Source organism: Rattus norvegicus, chromosome X, assembly GCF_036323735.1.
Source record: "Rattus norvegicus strain BN/NHsdMcwi chromosome X, GRCr8, whole genome shotgun sequence".
In the NCBI taxonomy this organism is placed as follows: Eukaryota; Metazoa; Chordata; class Mammalia; order Rodentia; family Muridae; genus Rattus; species Rattus norvegicus.
Genome location: NC_086039.1, coordinates 144,544,428 through 144,564,945, shown reverse-complemented (window position 1 = coordinate 144,564,945; position 20,518 = coordinate 144,544,428). Strand labels below are relative to the sequence as shown.

At 40.5% G+C, this 20,518-nt stretch overlaps 1 pseudogene; it reads right to left on the bottom strand.

Moving 5' to 3' along the window:
- Positions 1-18,849: 18,849 nt before the first annotated feature.
- Esrrb-ps1 (estrogen-related receptor beta, pseudogene 1) lies at positions 18,850-19,975 on the bottom strand (annotated as a pseudogene).
- Positions 19,976-20,518: the final 543 nt, after the last annotated feature.

Genomic DNA, 20,518 nt, shown 5'->3' with positions numbered 1-20,518 from the left:
AGAATTCAGTAAGCCCTTTACAGAAAAAAAAAATGACACAAATTGCATTCCACGGTAAAAATCAGATCGACTCACCCTGACTCAAGACAGTATGGGAACAGAAACTTTAAAAATAAATAGAATATAATTCACTTTTCTTCCAAAGCTTTCTAATATAATAATCCACATAGGCTATAAAATAGGTATTTTGTTTTAACTTTTGTAGAATCGTTTAAGTAACATTTATAACCAAATCTGTCTTAAGATTTCAGCTCCAATTCTAGGTTACCAATAGGTGGAAAAATAAAGAAAGAAGTTAAATAGTACATTTAACTTTTTAACATAAAGATTAAAAAATGTACACCTCTCAGTAACATACCCTTACCTTTATAATTAGCTTTTGTTTTTCACTTTTGTTTTAAAAATTTAGGAATGACTATTTAAAATACTACACAAAGGGCTTCTATATTTTGCCAGGTAAGAAATTTCTGACAATCCAGTTTAATATTTTTTACTACTTTTCAGTTATTGATTTCTAAATAGTGTTCATCACAAACCAGTTTATTGGAGAAATAGCTGATTCTACATTTGGTACGAGGAAAGTACACAGCTTGCTTATATCCAAAAGTAGAAAATCATTCAAACTATGATGGACACACCCCAATAAGGTCCAAGATAAAGAAAGGGTTAAGGCATTTTACTGACCAAATATATTGTTTCCAGTGGAGCAGAAAGTAAGACAAAGTCTCATTATGTAATCCAGACTGGGATGAACCCCACTTTCTCTTGGCTCCACCTCCTGAGTGTTAGAATGACAACTACATGCTACCACACTGGGCAGTTTATTTCAGATCATCGCAAAGAACAATAATGAGAGTAGTAAGTTATGAAATATTGAATAAGAGAATCCTTGTAATCACCGTAATTTGTAATGCCTGCAGAAGGACAGGCAAATCGTCTCTTTATAGGAGACGAATAAGGGATGACACAATCAGTATATAAACGCCCTCTCAGTAAACACCAGTGTAACCACCGGCTCAGACAGACAGCATCAGCGTATAACACAGTGCTGGGTGAAATACTGAAAAGAGAAAACTCACTGAACTGCGCAGTATCACAGAAGATCTGATTAAATATGAAACATGAAGACATTATCGATGGAGAGATGTGATATACATCAACTTAGTTAATTAAACTTCATACCAATAATCATGTAAGTTGAGGTATGCCTCCACCAATGGGGTGGAATTGGAAGCACACAGCCCCTAGATGTGCCCTTACCAACACTGTAATCATGTACTTGAACATGAAGGTGCAATTAGAGAAGTGTGCATTGTGGGACATTCTAGGTTACAACTAATGTAAAACTTGCCAAATATCATCGTTAAATGTTAAACAGGGTGGGTAGAGAAGCTGTTCTAAATTAACATGTAAAGAGACATGATCATTGAAATGATGCATGAGTTTAGAAAATCAAACAGCTCTAACTGATATTCTGTAGACAGTATCAGACAGACATAGTCTGGAGCTAATTTTGCATTTATGTAAAAATTCTTTAGTAGGACAATACATGATGTAAGACTTGATCTTATAAGACATATGATGAAGTACTGGGAGATAAAAAACTAATATATATAGATTGCTCCATGGTGTTTTAGAAAAAAGCCATGAAGACAGTAGACAGTTAAATCTGTCAGGTGTTACCCTTTCAGCCTGTCTGTGACCTTGAAATATTTTAAAAGAAAAAGCAGATGAATCTTACAAACACAGAAGAAAAGTATTTCATAAAATAACTGTGAAATAATTATGAAGTTAGACTTTATACTCCTAATGGAATTAATGAGTTAGTGAACCATAAGAGAAAGCTTTTCATGCTGACCATCATATGATGAATATTTATAATGCACCATCTAGTGATAAAATTCTATTTCAGTGACCGAAAGATTTGAAAGAAATGCTAAATTTGACAAATGACCCATTAAATATAATGACCCATTAAACACAATTCTTTTGTTTGGTGTGGAAACAAGCAATTTAATTTTTTAGTATTCTATTAACATATTAATCAGACAAATGAATTTCTTTCATATGGCATTTCCATAATACATATATAGTTATACCTACCTTCTTGGCTACCCTCAAAATTCCCATCTTCCTTTCCTTCCTTCAAGTGGCCCCTTTCTTAATCTATTAGGCCCTCTTCTAATTTCAGGAGAGAAAACATGACAAGGTCTTTCTACATAGCATACTTTGTACAATACGATGCCCTTGAAGCCCTTTCATTCCCTTGAAAAAGATAGCATTTCATTCTTCTATATTGCTGACTAGTACTGCAATATATATATATGTATATATATATATGTATTATTTTCCATATATCCCTCATTCATTTTTCTCCTAGTTGGCAGGTAGGTTGACTCCCTGTATCAATTATTGAGAGTAGTACTACAGAAAAAGCTATGGTGGCATGTCTTTTGTGTTTTGATAGTAGAGAAAGCTTCTATACTTGTAAGTAACACAGCTCTCTTTAAAGCTGTTTTTTGTTTGATCTTTGTTTGTTTTTGAAAACCCATGCAAATTTTGTTTTATCTCAAAGGACAATTGTTAATTTCAGAAAATAGAGCTTTGCTAGAGATATATTTATTCTGCTTCATAAGGGGAAACCACCACTATAATTCCAGAGCTGAGGAGGCAGAACCCAGGGTATTCTTATAAATGCAAGGTCATCGTGGTCTACATCATGAGTCACAGGTCAGCCTGAACTATATATACAGCAAGTCTGTATCACCAAAAAGTAAAATAGGAAATCAAATTGATAAAATATAACATTTAATTTGTTTTACTCTTACTTTCTTCCTTGACCCTGGATTTCTGACGTCTAATGAAAATTCAGACATTTCTTCAAGTTCTCAAGCCAGAAAATAGCTCTCCAATGTGTATTAAACAAGAACAAGAAACAAACAAACTACAAAAATTATAAATCATATTAATAATGAAAAACATTCTATGTGAGCCAGCGATATGTTTCAGCAGCTAATAGCACTAACAATCAGAGTTTGTTTCCTGAAACCCACAGTGTAACGAGAGATTCAACTCCCAAAGGTTGTCATCTGGCCTTCACATGCATGCTGTGATACCCACGGGCAAGCGTACACACATGCATGTGCACTTGCACACACATCAAATAAAAACAAATTTTTAATTGAAAAAATATTAATACAAATAGTCCAATAATGTAAAAGATTTAGTGTGAATAGCCCATCATAATTTTCGAAGTACAATTATTCTACTTAAAACTGGAATATAAAACATTAGTTTTACTTACATTTAGCATTATGCATATTTTAGACTTCTTGATAAGACCAAGTTATGTTTTCATTTCTCTAAATCTTTGTTTTCATTTTTAATATTTATTTATTATGCATAGAGTGTTCGGTCGGATCTCTGGAAGAGCAGCTAGCAGAAGGCCTTTAGCCTCTGAGGCATCTTTCAGCCCCTCTAAATCTACCTTTAGCCTGTCTCCACCCTCCATTCCATGAACTGGCATAGCCTTTTAGATAGTATCTTCACCACTAAGCATTCCTAAAGGTTCTTGGAACATCCAAGAAGTTAAAGGTATTAAGAGACAAGGTGGGTACCCATATCCATTGGCAAGAGCAATATGCTATGTGAGTCTAGCAGGCATCAACATAGCCACCATGATCCTACCGAGAACCTTTGTGAAATTTAGTGAAAAGGATACTTTCTAGGCACATTGAAGGAAAATACCTCTTTGGTTTAACCAAATACTCCATATTATGGGACACATTAGAAATGAGAATTATCTGTGGGCTTAAATGGTCGTTAGGCTCATGGCACACAAAAAAGAGAATGCAGCCCGAAGAGAATCCAGGACTGGTGCCTACTCTTATGCACCAGGTCCCTTTCAGAATTGGAATCCCCAATTTGAATATGTAATAGCAGTGCTAAGCTGGGCACATGGCACACATTATCAAAGCATTCAGAAGGCAGGGGGATAATCACTTTGATGGTAGACTAAGGTAACTACATAGCAAATTGCAGGCCAGTATAGGCTATGTAGTAAGTCACTATCTTAAAGATAGATGATAGATAGATAGATAGATAGATAGATAGATAGATAGATAGATAGATGATAATAGATAGATAGATGATAGTAGATAGATGATAATAGATAGATAGATAGATAGATAGATAGATAGATAGATGATAGTAGATAGATAGATGATAGTCAATAGATAGATAGATAGATAGATGATAGTAGATAGATAGATAGATAGATGATAGTCGATAGATAGATAGATAGATAGATAGATAGATAGATAGATAGATAGATAGATATAGATAGACAGACAGATAAACATACAAATGTAAGTATGTAAGTTCAACCATTGTGGCAGATTTTTTTTTCGGTCTTGTTTTCTTTCCTGGAGGCCAGCAAAACCATTGTTCTTAGGTTTTATGAGCCTAAAACATACTGCCAAGGTTTTAGCCCTCTCTGACCCTTCTTCCCTTTTAAAGTGCCCATTAGACAAGTGCTCTGAAGAAGTCACTGCTCACTATTCATCTTCACCCATCATAAAACCATGACCTTACTCCTCTTTCTAACACTTGCATAAGAATTTTGCATCACCCACTTGCATCAAAATCTTTGTTGTACACAAGTGTCTGGCCCAGAGTTAGAGTTGTGGGAAGAATATCAGAAGTTTAGAGTTGTGACTCTTAAAATATTAACGTGTTTCTGGATTGCCTGATTAGATCAGACTCAAAACATGAAGTTTCTCCTTGTGTGTCTTATAAGCATTCCCACCTCCAAGTCGCTATGATTTGTAGGTGGTGGCATTCAGTGTAGGCTTAGTCATAGAGACAAAATTGCAGCTGTTTGTGTCATCAGATTCAAAGCTCCCCCAAAGTTCTAATTGCCTTTTATAGACATTGGATCTCAAGCATAAGAAAAAAATGTTTATCTCATGTATAATAAGAAACGTATAAATTAAAAGTATGCCAAAATACTGATTCTTGGCAATATTGAAAATGATAAAAAAAATTTGCATGGTCAGGAAATGACTCAGTGGATAAAAGTCCTTGCCACACAGTGAAGATTTCATATTCCAGAACCCATGTAAAGCCAGACATGTAGCATGAATGTCTGTAATCCAAGTGCTACCATGGAAAGATGAAAGACCTAGACAGGAGACTTCCCAGAAGCTCATGGACCAGCTAGTCAACAAAAACAAACAAACAAACGAGGTACTTTAATGTGGATGGCAAGGAACAACACGCAATGTTTCCCTGGGAATGTGTGGTTTGACGTATGCACACCTGCATATTCTCTCTCTCTCTCTCTCTCTCTCTCTCTCTCTCTCTCTCTCTCTCTCTCTCATACACACACATATACACATATGCAAACACTTTCACAATTTGATATAGCTAATGTGTTATTTGTACTAATAATGAATTTGCCATTAATAGAGGTATGCTGTCAGCATGTATGAGAAAAATACATGTATTACTTTTGACATGGCAAATTTTAGAATTTTTTTTTACTTTAACACAATACTGTTACATTTCTCTAGTCTAGGTACTCTTCTCCTTCTAGAAAATTATCCTATCTTTTCTCTTCTCAAGTACCTAATTTCCCACAGCTTCACTCTTGGGTGATGGTCTTGTTTCAATTTCCACTGAGAAAATACAGGAGAGCAAAAGCAAATTTCTACAGCTTCTACTACTGCATCCCACTGGGACTTACATCTGAACTCGCATCTTTCCCATGTGTCAACTAACCCCCACCCTGGCTCCAATTTCTTTCTTCTTAGTCTATCTACTTTTGCACAGAAGAATTCTGCCTGCCAACACTGATCCAGGGACCTGCACCATTCATTCCATTGCCTACATAACTTTGCTCTTACTACTTGGCTTCCAACTGCACACAACATCCTTTTCTCTCAGCCTCTCTGGTTCTTTTGCTATTTATAGTAAATGTCTTATCGCCTTATAGTAAAGATCCTCAAAAAAAAGCTGCTATAATTTGCTGTCTTCATTCCTTTCCTTACCTTCTCTCACTAAGACGGCTCACGAAAGATCCACCAAAAACTTTCCTTGGCCACATCTCCCAATATTCTCCCCATAGCCAACTCACAGTCAGTTCTCAGCCTGGCCCTACCTGAACCATGCTTGGTTGCTTGTGGCATTATTATATGTTATGTGTATGGGTATTTTGCTTTTCTATTTCTCTGTACATCATGTGTATGCAGAGGTCAGAAGAGGGTCAGATTGCCTAGGACTGGAGTTAGAGATGGCAGTGAGCACCATGTGGGTGTGAGGAACTGAATCCATGTCTTTTGGAAGAACAGCCAGTGCTCTTAACTGCTGAGCATCTCTCCAGTCCCAGATTGTGGGGTTTTTATTGTAATATTATAAATTAAATTATTCAAATATACTAAAACCTCAAAAGGACTGTAATGTTGAACCCACTTATCACCTCAATAATGGAATATTTTCTGCACTCACTTTATGAGCCCGTGTTAGTTTTCCCATGCCCTTCTATCAAGACCATACACCTCTGAGCCCTTTTTTAAATTTCTATTTGCTAAAGCTATCTCCACTGGTATCAGTGAAGGGGCAGAAAGATAAACAAAGGAAGGTCAACCTAAACTGTTAAGTGGAAGGAATGAAAGGAAAATAGTTAAGTAGCTTCTTGCTCTCTTGATCAATTCATACCAACTATAATGGTGGTTTAGTTTTTAATTCTGGGCACGAGAAAGAAATATTAACTCATAGGCTAAAACCCAGAGATTTGGTAATAGATCACATGCTATAAGCTAAACACTAGGTAAAATGTGATTTATTTAGAAAAAGACACAAAGTGGGGGTGGAGTGGGAACTTAGAGGTAGATCTGGGGACATTTAGAGAAGCTGGGGTGACTATGATACAAATTCATTGTATGGATATGAAATTCTCAAATAATTCATTAAGATATTATAGTTTATAAAGAATGGGGATTTAGCTGAGTGGTGGTGGTATACACCCTTTAATCCCAGCACTCAAGTGTCAGAGGCAGGTGATCTCTGAGTTCAAGGCCAGCTTGGTCTACACAGTAAGTTCCAGGACAGCTAAGGCTACACAGAGAAACCTTGCCTTAAGAGAAAAAAAAGTATGTGGATTTATAAATTTCAATCCAGAATTACCCTACTATTTCTCTTTTAGTAGCACAGAAATTGAGACAATGAATGCGCCTTCATTCATGAATCACAATTCTGTTTGCTAAATACATTGCTAGCATGCTCATGCTGAGTTGAGAATTCAAATTCCCTGAACTGTAGGGGAGAGGACCTTTGACTTCAAGCAGAAGACAAATGACATTAAAAAGAAATGCCCCGTGGGAATTTAATTTGTATTTGCTTATATAATGCTGCAAAATCTATTTTCAGTTCTCCTCTAATTAGTTGAAATTGTTTTTCTAATTTCATTAACTATGTCTGATTTCCTTTCTATCCCCCTATGGGAACAGCAAAGTAATGAATGAATATGTTACAGACAGGCAGATTTAAAATTATAATAACTTTTATTTTCATTTAAGCAGTGATTCTGCATAGAGGAGGTCTTCCTTAAGAAGAATGTATACAGCTAGTCATCTCATTTTCCTGACAGATGAAAGATGTTTTCTGCAGGACATACATATATAGTAAACACCATACACTATAGCAAATAAGCATTAATTAGGATGTTGTGTACTGCCAATGAACAATAATCCTGATGATGGTAACTACAATATTTTATACTCAAATATATCTGCTCATTATTATTTGAAAATATATAATACGCTATTGCTGGGGTTCTTGATATCTTTTTTTTAACATGTATCAAAAGCTGGGGAAGCATAGCTCACTAAGTAGCACGCTTTTCCCACAAGCATGAGGACCATAGTATGATTCCCAATGCCTAATAAAACCCGAGGCCTGGAATCACACTTGTAACACTCCTACTGGGGATGTGGAATTAGGAAGATCCCTATTGCTGAATGCTTAGCCATCTTCTCTCAATCACTGAACTCCAGACCAAGGAGAAACTGTCTCAGAAACCAAGGCGAGCAACTCCTGAAGAACAATACTGTAGATTGTCTTCTAGCCTCCACACTCAGGTGAAAACATGTGCAACATGCACACACAAATGATCCAAATAAAATACAATTTATTACAGCAGAAAACATAGTTCATTCCATGTAATTAATGTTTTCTTAGACATTTTATGATGCATATACACATAGACAAACGTAAATACAAATAAATATACTGAGTTATAAAAGTTACTTGGTTCAAAACTGTTAAAAACCGCTCTTGCCACATACTGACCTTTTTCCTACCTCTCCACCTGAAATGTAGAACCATGAAGCAAACATGAGTCTCTAGCTGAAATTTTAATCGTTGAGAGAATAGTGAAGCCGTGGTGGCTTTCTGTCAGAAGCAGCTGTGGAACCTTTGAGGGCATTCTGTCAAACATTCTATCCAGCTTGTGGGCAGGCTTGTTTCAGTCAAGGTGTATTATTAAGTTGAACAGTTTTAGACAAAGGGTGTCTTGATGGAGAACACCAGAAGCAGGAAGCCTGGGTAGAACAGAAGCCATATATGAGCAATACACTCCAGCAGTCAAAATTTTTTGAGGAACACATTTATTTCTTATGCTAGAACTCCATAGGTAAAATTAGTCATTGATGCAAGCTGGCATTAAAACCAACCAAAGTACCAAAGTAAGCGTTGCACATGGAGATACTTCAGGACCACCTTAAAGTAAATAAGTGTGCATGGGAAAGAAAACAAAAGGAATCTTGTTACTGAGAAAACATTGCTAAAATGTTTATTTCTAGATTATCTATACATGTGGGTTACCTGGATACCCCTGATTATATTTACTCAAAGATTCATTTTTTATGTACTTAGTACTCTAAACATCAAGTTAAGGATAAGATTACTAAAAAGCAATCTAAATTTTGATTAGATGGGAGCTGGAATGTTGGCTTCATGGTTAATAGCGTTTGATCTATCAGAGGGCCCAGGTTTGATTTCCAGCACCCACATGATAGTTCACAACCAAGGACATGCAGGCAAAAACTGAACACATGGAAATAAAATAAATAACCCTAGACTTTAATTTCAATAAGTAAATTGTAATAAAAATCTTAAAAATAAAATTTAAATGCAGTATTACCTGATCACTCGATACTTAAGTAGATGAGCTAATGTAACCTCTCTCATGACTTTCCCATTTGGCCTACCCCTTCTCTTTTATTACTAGTCTTTAATATTTTTAATAGACCCGTCAGCATCTTCCTCTGGGTCTGCCCTTAGACAGTTTCTCATCCTATTCTTTCCCCCCAACACCCTCCCCACACCAAGAAAATGTTCCCACCCCCACCTCACCAGACCTCCCCATTCCCTGGGGTCTCAAGTCTTTCCAGGGTTAGGTACATCTTCTCTCACTGAGGTCAGACCAGGCAGTCCTCTGCTGTATATGTGTCAGGGCCTCAGATCAGCTGCTGTATGCTGCCTCAGTGTCTGAGAGATCTTGAGGATCCAGGTTAGTTGAGACTGATGGTGTTCCAATGGGGTCACCCTCCTCCTCAGTTTCTTCCAGCTTTTCCCTAATTCAACCACAGAGGCCCTGGCTTCTGTCCAATGGTTGGGTGTAAGTATCTGCATCTGACTCTCTGAGCTGCTTCTTGGGCCTCTCAGAGGGCACCCATGCTAGGCACACATAGCATCAGTAATAGTGTGAGGCCTTAGAGCATCCCCTTGAGCTGGATCCCAATTTGGGCCTGTCACTGAACCCCCTTTCCCTCTGTCCCTTCTCCATTTTTGTCTCTGTAGTTCTTTTAGACAGGAACAATCTTGGATCAGAATTTTTGACTGTGGGATGGCGGCCCCATTCCTCCACTTGATGCCCTCCCTGTCTTTCTCCTGGAGATGAACTCTACAAGTTCCCTCTCCCCAGTATTGGGCATTTCATCTAAGGTCCCTCCCTTTGAGCCCTGAGTGTCTCTCACCTCCCAGGTCTCTGGTACATTCTAAAGGGTTCCCCCAACTATTACCTCCAGAAATTGCCCGTGTCCATTCTTCCTGTTGGTCCTCAGGGCTTAACTCCTGTTTTCCCCTAATACCTGATCATGTTCCCCTTTTCCCCTCCCTGCCCCTTTTCCACCCAGGTCCCTCCCTTCCTCTGCCCCTAAACCCACATCCAATAGAAGGCTAATATCCAAAATACATAAAGAACTCAAGAAACCAACCTCCAAAAAAACCAAACAATCCAATCAAAAATGGGGTAGAGGGCTAAACAGAAAATTCACAACAGAAGAATCTCAAATGACTTGTTGACACAGAAATTCGAGGAGTGACTGTAATTTTTTCCTTCTTCTCCCAGGAATTTTCACTCATAAGAGACTCACACAATAATTCCTGTCTAGTGAAAAAAAACCTGTTCCATAAATAAGATATAATGGTTCACAGTTAAAATTTATTCCTACACTTGTCCACATCTATATATAGATATATAGTCATATAGCTGATAGAATACTCTTAGTGAAGTTTTCAACTCTTCCAAAGTGTTAAATTTCTATTATTAGCAGCAGAAGAAAATAGGAGGACAAGGATGTGTCTATAGAAACTGAGCGAACAGAAATATACTTTCATATAAGCAATCCACTAGTTAAGAGTAGCAGATATAAAGTTAGATGAGAGCTAAATGTAAACTAATAAAAACAAAGGTAACAACAAATAATATTTAAAGTCATGCCTATGGAAGAAGGTACACTTCACCAAGGTAAAGCATAGGATAAACTGTTTCTTTAGCTGTTTGCCTCCTTTGTAACCTCTGCTTAAAAGACTGTTCTGAAAATAAACTAATTGTTTTAGACAAAACCCTCCTAGTACCTATCCACATTAATATGTTCTTCCTGACAAGAAATCACAAACAGTAGCTTTTCCTAACTGTGTCAACTGCCTCCATCTGATATACAAACTTGAGCTAACATTACTTAGGTATATCCATGTACCCCAACAGGCCTCGAGGAGCTTAGACAAAACATTTCACTCTAGTTAAAAAAATTATATATATATATATATATATATATATATATATATATATCATATGGCTATCATGCAAGTATTCTGCTGATAAAAGTAAAACATTTAGTCCAATAAACCTCGTCTTGTAAAAACATTCTTGACTTTTAGAAACTATATTTCAGAAAATATAAAGTAAAATATTTATATAGAAGAGCACATTTCTGAGACACATTAAACATACATTGGTTACCTTTTTGACAATTCAAGGCATATAGGGAAAACTTATACAAAAGTATAGATAAAGGACCCCAGAGACAAAAATAAATGATTTCTATAATATATAGTCCTTGTACTACCCCATGGGAAATATTTTAAGCATCATTTTTAGAAAATTGTTAAGTATTATTCTTCACCCCTCATCAAGGAAACTTCTCTTGGGGACCATTCCAAAAACTACAACCAATCAGCATTCAGAGTTGTGGAGCCCAGTCCCAGAAGTTATATCCACACAACAATTCCCACACCCATGGCTTTGGGAACACCGCAGAAGAGAAGATGGGAAGATTGTAAGACCCAGAGCATTAGTGAGGATCTAGTATCATCCCAGAAAATGTTAGGAGCTATACTATACCTAAAAAGTCTTGCCAGCACATGAGCTAAACAAGGCTGATACCAGTGACCTTGTCAAACTGGAAGGGAAAAGCTCCCTAGGCCTCAGCCCTACACAAAGAACTATAGGCAACTGAAGAAAACTGGGTAAGGAAGAGGTGGTCCTCTCCAGAAAAGGTCACAGCAAATACTTATCTGGTGTCAAATGGTCATCCCTAAAAGCATACATACAAGTAACATTATATGGACTCGACAGACTATATATGTATATAAAAATCCATACAATTGTGAAATACCAATTGATTTAAAAAGAGGCTATAGATTTGAACAATCATGAAGATTATGTGGGAGTGTTTGGAGGCAGGGAAAGGGAGGAAGGTTGATTAAACTACTATCTGAAAAACAATTACGAAGTTGAAAATGAATAAAAGTCTTCTTGTGTGTCCACTCCTATCTCGGCACCGACGTTTGAAGACTTACACTATTAACAGCTTAGCAGGTAGCAAGCAGCCTGAGAAATACAGTATCAACAGCAGACGACTGCTGGGTCTGACATCAGTGAAAGAAGATGTGCCTAACTCCCAAGAGACTAGAGGCCCCAGGGAGTGGGAAGGTCTGGTGGAGTGTGGGAGTAGGGGGTGGAGGGTGGGGACATCCTCATGCAAATGGGAGATAGGGGGGTGAGATATGGGATGTGGAACAGTCGGAAGGTAGACCAGGAGGGGAATAAAATCTGGAGTGTAAAATAAAAGATTAAATAAATTTTTTAAAAGAAAAGAAATACAGTGTTAGGATGGGAATTCGGGACTAGCTCACTATCCAGTGTGGGAAGAGGTTAGCATCCTGGTTATTAGCTGGAACACAGCCTCTGGCACAAGGCCAAGGCTCAGCAGCTGGGGATTTCCTTAGTACTAACATGGGGAATGTCTTTGCATAGAAGTGTCCTGTTGCCACTGAGCTGGTTTAAGTATTTGTAAAACAGGTGTGATAATGGAAGAAGAGAAGGAGAGTTGGCTGTTATTGACAAGTTATTTTGATACCCCAAAAAGAGATAAACAATGACTGTGGACCTCTAACTAGAAATTAACGGATAGGCGTGAGAACGAAATTGGTGGTAGTTTACAGGTATTTACCTCCTGCAGTGGGTACTAAACACAAAGATCATTTTCTGAGACCTGGTGCTGTGTACAGTGGAGCTCTGGTGGCAATGTGTATAGTAGAGCTCTCTTTAGCCTGCTCCTGCCCTGACTCACCACAGTTTGCTCTTGCTGAGGAACAAGTCAGCCAGGAAGCTGTACTTCAGCCTTAGCTTTTAAAGATACTGGAAAGATGCCCTTGGTACCCGTTGTGGCGATTCACCGAATTCACTCTCACCAGCCACAACATGAAGTCACTGGAGAAAATGTGTGCTGACTTGATCAGAGGTGCAAATACAAACAATCTGAAAGTGAAAGGATCCCTGTGCTTGCTTACAAGACATGGAGAATCCTTATGGAAAAAAACATCTCATGGTGAAGCTCTAAGACATGGGATTGTTTCCAAATGAGAAATTACAAGTGACTCATTGATTAGCATAGTCCTTCTGAGATTGTTACAGATTTTTTTCCATCAGTATTGAGCCCAGAGTGAATGTTAAAGTGACCAATGCAGATGCCTAAGTCAACTATTTAAATAAGTTGACTTAATCAGTTTTTTTTTTAAGTACGAAAAATTTTCTATGTGAATACAGAGTTCTTGTGAGGGAAACATAAGACCTTGAGCTATGCGAAGACCATGCCTGAATGTCCCCAAAGATGTTGACTCTAAAGCACCCATCAACCTCAAACACTGCTTGCACAGTTGGACCAGCCTGCCCTAGCAGTAAAAGTGCTTCTGCTGTACTCACAGGGTGTTGTACAAGCTTCTCCCTTATAAGAAAGCACTTGCTACTCACAGGGTGTTGTACAAGCTTCTCCCTTATAAGAAGGCACTTGCCCCACCAAGGGGTTACTTTCCCCTTCTCTACCTACTACCAATAACTTAGGTTTACTTCCAACATAGGTCTGACGAGTTTAAAGAAAAAGACAACCAACTGAAATAATTTACCAAAAGTGTATTGGAAAGCTCCAAGGGACCTCATGACTGCTATCAGGGATTAGGTTTTGAGACTATATATTATAGTGAAATAGATGGTAAAGTAAGGCTGTATAATCAAGAATTCTTAAGTGAATACATTCTGAAGAAATCAGATTAATACCTGATGCATAGGATGCATGTAAAACAAGTGTATTCACTGTTAGGGTCTTAGAAACCCAGAAGAACAAATGGAAAACATTCTGTAAGGAAGAAATATTTTAGTTGTCTCATTGAATAGAAGAGGAAAGAATAAAAGAACTCCCTGGGGGAGTCGAAATGTGAAAGTATCTGATAGAGCAGGAAGCTAAGAAAATCTCCTCCATGGGACAGTGGTGAAGCTGCATGGAATTGCCCAAAACAACTGGATTGGGCTGCATGTTAATTCCCCAGAGGTACACTCCAGAATGACAAGCACACACACACACACACACACACACACACACAAATATATATATACTGGACATTGATGTGAGGGCATTGGCAGGTTTTGAAACTGATCTCTCTACACCCTCACCTGGCTCTTATCACAGTGACTGTAACAAAGCAGGACAAAGCTAAACCAGCATCAGCTGGAAAGAACCAAGATGCCCTTCAAGAGAGGAATGGATTCAAAAAAATGTGGTACAACTATACAACGGAGTACTACTCAGCTATCAAAAACAATGACTTCATGAAATTCATAGGCAAATGGAATGAACTAGAAAATATCAACCTGAGTGAGGTAACCCAATCACAAAAAAACACACTTGGTATGCACTCATTGATAGGTGGATATTAGCCCAGAAGCTCGAATTACCCAAAATGCGATCCACAGGAAGCTCAAGAAGAAGGATGACCAAAACGCAGATGTTCCCACTCCTTCTTAAAAGGAGAAAAAATATTCATAGGAGGGAATATGAAAGCAAAGTTTAGAGCAGCGACTGAAGGAATGGCCATTCAGAGCCTGCCCCACATGTGGCATGCACACACACACACACACACACACACACACACACACACACACACACACACACACAGAGTCACCAAAACTAGAGAAGATGGATGAAGCTAAAAAAGTGCATGCTGAAAGGAACCGGATATAGATCTCTCCTTAGAGACACATCCAGAGCATGTCCAATACAGAAGTCAATGCTAGCAGCAAACCACCAAACTGAGAACAGGACCCCCTTGGGGTTAATTAGAGGAAGTATTGAAAGAGTTAAAAGAGCTTGTAAGCCCATAAAAACAATAATGCCAACCAACCAGAGCTTCCAGGGACTAAACCACTACCCAAAGACTATACATGGACTGACCCTGGGCTCTAACTGCATAGGTAGCAGAGAATAACCTTGTTGGGACACCAGTGGAAGGGGAAGCCCTTGGTCCTTTAAAGGTTGGACCCCCAGTGGAGGGGAATGTCGGGGGAAGGGGATGGATGAGGGGAATCTTGTATACTAAGAAAAATATAGAAAAATAAATATTTCTTCAACGGAAAAAAAAAACAAGCATCAGCTCTGCTATGGGTGGGAATGGATGTGAGATACATTGTGAAAAGGTCCTAACCCCCCAAAACAACATGAAAACCAGCAGCAGTTTTTAGTGTCATACCTAAGTGGCCAATAGCATAGCTGTTTGAGGCTACAATGATACTGGAGTTGGCAATACATCAGCTTAAATTTGACAGGGAAACCATTGTGAGACATGATAAGCTATCAGACATCTTTGGTATTCTAGAAAACTATGCACATGTGCAAGGCTGATTTTACTCAAAAAACTGGAGACTAAGGAGATACCAATAAGCCCAATTACATGAGGAACTTCAGCACTCTTCCAGCTTCAGCATGCACACACAAGGGCACTTGTACAGTGAAACACACACACACACACACACACACACACACACACTTTTTCTTAAATATTTTATTAATTTGAGATTCTCATACGCATTCTGATCATATTCTTTCTTCTTCCAACTCTCTCAGATCCACCTAACATCTCCCCATCCACCCAACTTCATGCTCTTCCCCCTCCCCTACTAGTCTCTCTCCTTCCACTGTCTCTGTCCTCCCCATCTCTCACACCCTATCTCTCTCATAAAGTCCACTTTGTGTTGCCTAACTACTCTTGACTTGCCCTGGAACATCGTGAACCTACCAGAGACCACACAGTAAAAGAAAGCCGACTCTGCCTCTCCAAGCTGCTCCCAAATGTCAATATTTCCTTGGCTAAGAATGGACATTAACCTAGAAAATAAAAGTAGGCCAGTAGTCCTGTCTAGAGGAGAAATCCACAGTTCTTGGAGGCTTTAAATCCAATCAGGGAATTTTCTGTGTGTTGTTGTTGTTGTTGTTGTTGTTGTTGTTGTTGGGGTTTTTTATTGTTGTTTTGTTTTTTTGGATTCAGCAGGTCTTTATTATTATATTTATAAGATTTCAGATACATGGGACGGAATGAAATAGTCCCAGGGCACGTGATTTACACGGGGCCTGTGGAAGAGAGATCATAAAGGTACAAGAAGGTGAAGCAACACGAAGAGCTGCCACTTAATAAACATAGACATCTTAAGTCATTCCAGCCATAATATCATTATCAGAAAATAAAGCAATCTCTCCACATAGTGCTTCTCTTTGGTGCTGTTCCATGGGCTTGGACTCTGGGCCCTCCTGTCTCCTTGTCACAAGTCTGTCATCCTTGCCTGCCACCTGTTTCCCATGGATAGTCAAGTCTGGAGGAAAGGGACAAGCACAGACAGTATATAGACTTTGACCCTGCTATCCCCAAACGAGAGCCTCTTATTTCTCAAGATGTGTCCCTGGGATGTCATCTGTTTATGTACACAAAAACTGGGAGGCATGCCAACACCATCCAGAGTCTTCAGAAAGATTAGGGAACACAGGAAAGAAATCTCAGCCAGCATCTCCTTCTACAAGGTTGACTATGTTTTATTTCTGGGTTCAAATAACCTTTATCTGAATACACAATTGCAAAGAGAGTTCCCCTTTCCAAGGGTTCCAGAAATGGAGATGGAAGGTAGCCTGGGTTTTTGCTCTCATTGGCGGGGGGGGGGGTGAATGAATGGTAGAGGGAGGTCTCTCACTTTCCCATTTTGAGCACCTTAGCCTCACAGATGTCCCTCATCTGGCTAGTTTTTGAACAAGTGGACTCTACCCTCTGACTCCAGGGGCCCAGAAGACCCAGCTTTCCCACAGGGCCGTCACTCAACTGGTCCATTCTCTTCGCTTGTTAAAGGAAAATGGTTTCTATCTAGGGACAGCAGGGGAGCAGCCACCTTTGGTGACAAGCATCCCATACTGGAATGCTTGCATTAGTAGACCATAGATCCAAGGCTGCCCACTTAACTGCTGCTGCTTCAAAGCAGTGTCCACTCAGGCAGCTGTGAGCATTTGTCTGACCCTTGCTGGTGTGGTCCAGAGGCCCAGAAGAAGTGCTGAGAACTAGGGGGAATTTTAGGTGACACCCCCTTTCCATAATTCTAGGTACACAAACAGTGTGGCTGGGGGTAATTTTCAGAGGCCAGAATTGCTAAACCTAGACTCTAAGAGTTAACCCAGCTTAATACAAAAGTGGTATCTACCTTGGATCAGGGACAAGGAGAACTCACACAGAGGCATGAAAGCCTTTCCACTCACCCAGTGGCTCTGAGATGCAATTCCTTGTGGGCAAAAGAGCAGGGAAGGGGTTGGGGATTTAGCTCAGTGGTAGAGCGCTTGCTTAGGAAGCGCAAGGCCCTGGGTTCGGTCCCCAGCTCCGAAAATAAGAACCAAAAAAAAAAAAGAGCAGGGAAATGCTCTTCAGGAAAGCTTAGTAGCAGTGACAGGTGCTGGAAAGCCTGAAAGAGGGGGACCATTGTACTCCAGGAAGAGATCAGAGTAGGTAAAGCCTGGAGGATTTCTGAGAAAAGTGTGTCCATTTTCTAGAATGAACCTCTTCATCTTTAGGACATTCTCTCAACCCATAAACACCATCATGAGCTTGGAAATGCCTCTTGAGTGGACAAAACAGAGGAAAGTCATGTTAGTGTGCCTAGGGCTGAGGGGTTTATTGATACTGGGATGGGTTGACGGAACACTCTATAAGACAAGCAGGCTGCAGGGGGCCTGGTAGGAATTGACCCAGGGGGCCACATCAAACAGTTCTGGTGCAAATGCCAAGATACTGCCCTCCTTTGGCACAAAGCCTTGCCTTTAATGAGGTAAGGGAAGGGCCAAGGGGGACCTTTAGAGCTCCTTCCTTTCCAAGGTGCAATGACACTTTCCTCTACAGCTGGGTCTTCTCTCTATCTATCCTACACCCCAACGTAGGCTGCTGATCTTGAGTAAGAGTACCCAAGTGCCATCTGATGGGGCCAGGTCTGGAATTCTTCATTGATTTCTAGACTGGCCATGCCTAAGAGAAGGAGAAACAGGCAAGGAGCACTAGGTACAGAACCCAACATTTTTCTGAGCCATTGAGTTCCCACATGTCCTGGAGTTACCTTTTCTTGAGCAGGAAGCAGGGAAGGGGATTCTTGTGAATGAGGATGTGGTTACTCTAGCAGGATTATCTACTGATGTACTAGGACAAAAAAGGAAAGGAGAAGGGGAGGGTGCCAGCTAGACTGAGGATGTACAGAGCCTCAGGAGAGACCAGAGAGACCTCCTGCCCCAAGGATCTGCCCTCAGTGACACCAACACCTTCAGGAACACCCAATCAAGTTTCTTGGATCCTGGGTACTAAGCACTGCTCATCCAGGTACCTCCAGATCCTAAATAGAGGGTGGTCAATAAATGGATTCCTTGCAAGAAGGAATGCTTCATCGGGTGGTCTCTAGCACTAAGGGAAGTCAGCCCTGGCCTAAGCCTTAGCACTGCCCATGGAAAAGGAAAAAACTAGCAGAGAATATGCAGATGACAGATGAGCCCCACTGCTCTAACCCTCCCATCTCCATCTCCCCATTTGCTGCCCCCAGAAGTCTGCACATGGCCTTCTTCTAGGACAGCTCGGAGCCCCAATGCAGGTGTGAAAAAGTCGAGGCTGATGGCTGTGGAAGTCTCCACATGGATCGTGTCCATCTGTCTATGTGCTGGGCCATCACACCTCAGCCTCCAGCATCTCCAGGAAGAGTTTGTGCATAGGCATTTGGCCCTGCAGTTTCACACTATAGAAGTGCTGTGTGGCTATGGCTGCTGTCTGCCACAGCAGGGGACCTCCATGGCTCCTCATGGTACTAGCTCAGCTCACAGTCCTATAATGCCTTATGCAGAAGGTCCTGAAGCTTCTGCACAGCCTCCAGGTCCTCAATGTACACTGAATCTGATTTGGCAAGGGTCAGGGCCTTGAACATCACAAGCTCTTCCTCTTCTACCTTGAGCTTCTTGTACCTATGTACCAGCTGAAGGGTGGCTCAGCAAAGCTCCAGCATCCCCACCAGTGGAGAATGCTCCTCATCCATCATATAGTCCTCTGCATATGCCTGTTTGTCATTGTAGGGCAGTGAGTGGTTCACGGTGCCCAGGATGAGACTCCCCATCCCGGCACTCTGCAGCAGGCTCATCTGGTCCCCAAGTGACAGACTGGAGAAGTCTACGATGTTCTTGGCTCAGCTAATGAGGACCACAAGCTCCTGAGCTGCCAAGTCACAGAGTAATGGGCAGGGCCTTGATATCTCCCTCAGGTATATCACCTGGAGGCATAGCCTACACTTGTCAAGCTCAGCCACCAGTAAATAGGAGACAATCTTAGTCAATGACTTTTTAGCAGGTAGGGAAATCTGTAAGCTCAGGTAGGGACTCTTCTCCAAATCTAGCTGTCCCTTGTACTTCTGGCCGCCTCCAAGCACCTGGTCAGCATGCACACTTTTCTTCAGCATCCCACTTTGAGGCATTTCCTGAATTGGCAGACCTGACAAAACTTTTACCTCTGTTTGGTGATCTCACACTTGTTGGTGGCTGGGCAGCTGTATTTGATGTTTCCTTGAATGGTTCTCTTGAAGAACGTCTTGCAAGCCTTGTAGGAGGCCACTCTGTAATGGTAGCCAGAGGCAATGTCCTGGCACATGATGTACAGGGGCTTGTGGATGGTGTTTAGCATGTACTAGCCCTTGACGGCCGAGTGCTCTATGATACCAATTGCTCTGGTGGCAAGGGTTGCTTCCCAGCCCTGCACCTGCAAACATAGTCAACACATCCAGACCATTGGCACAGGTGCCCAGTGCCATGCCAAAGTCACCACTGGCATCCAGCGAGCCTCTGGGGCTGTGGTGGCTGGGGGTATCAATGCCCGAGGACAGGCTAGATGGCTGTGTCTTGATGAAGGAGCTGCAGCTAGAGTCCAGGTGCCTGTCTTCAGATGAGCCGTCAGAAATTTGCTTTTAAGGTGACTAAAAGCTAAAAGAACCAAAGAAGGGGATCATTATAGACATCCCCAACCATTCAGAGGCCAAACTCCATTAGAAGAGCTGGTAGCTGTCGTCATGGCTTATTGTTTGGCAGGAGAACACTGGGCTCTGCCAGAGTCTTGTTCCAATGACAGTCTAGGTAGATAGCACATAGCCCCTCCAGTGTTTAGCAGCTTCAGCAGTTACCATGGCCAGAAGCTTGAAACCTGCCCTGTCTTGCCTGGAGAGTGGGGAGAAGGAGCCTTGAAGATTTCATCACTAACCCACCATTTCAGAATCAGAAATAACACTGTAAAATCCAAATCTATTCTGTGTACCAAGAGCTAAGAAAAATCCTGGCCAGCACCCTTACCTCCATTGTGA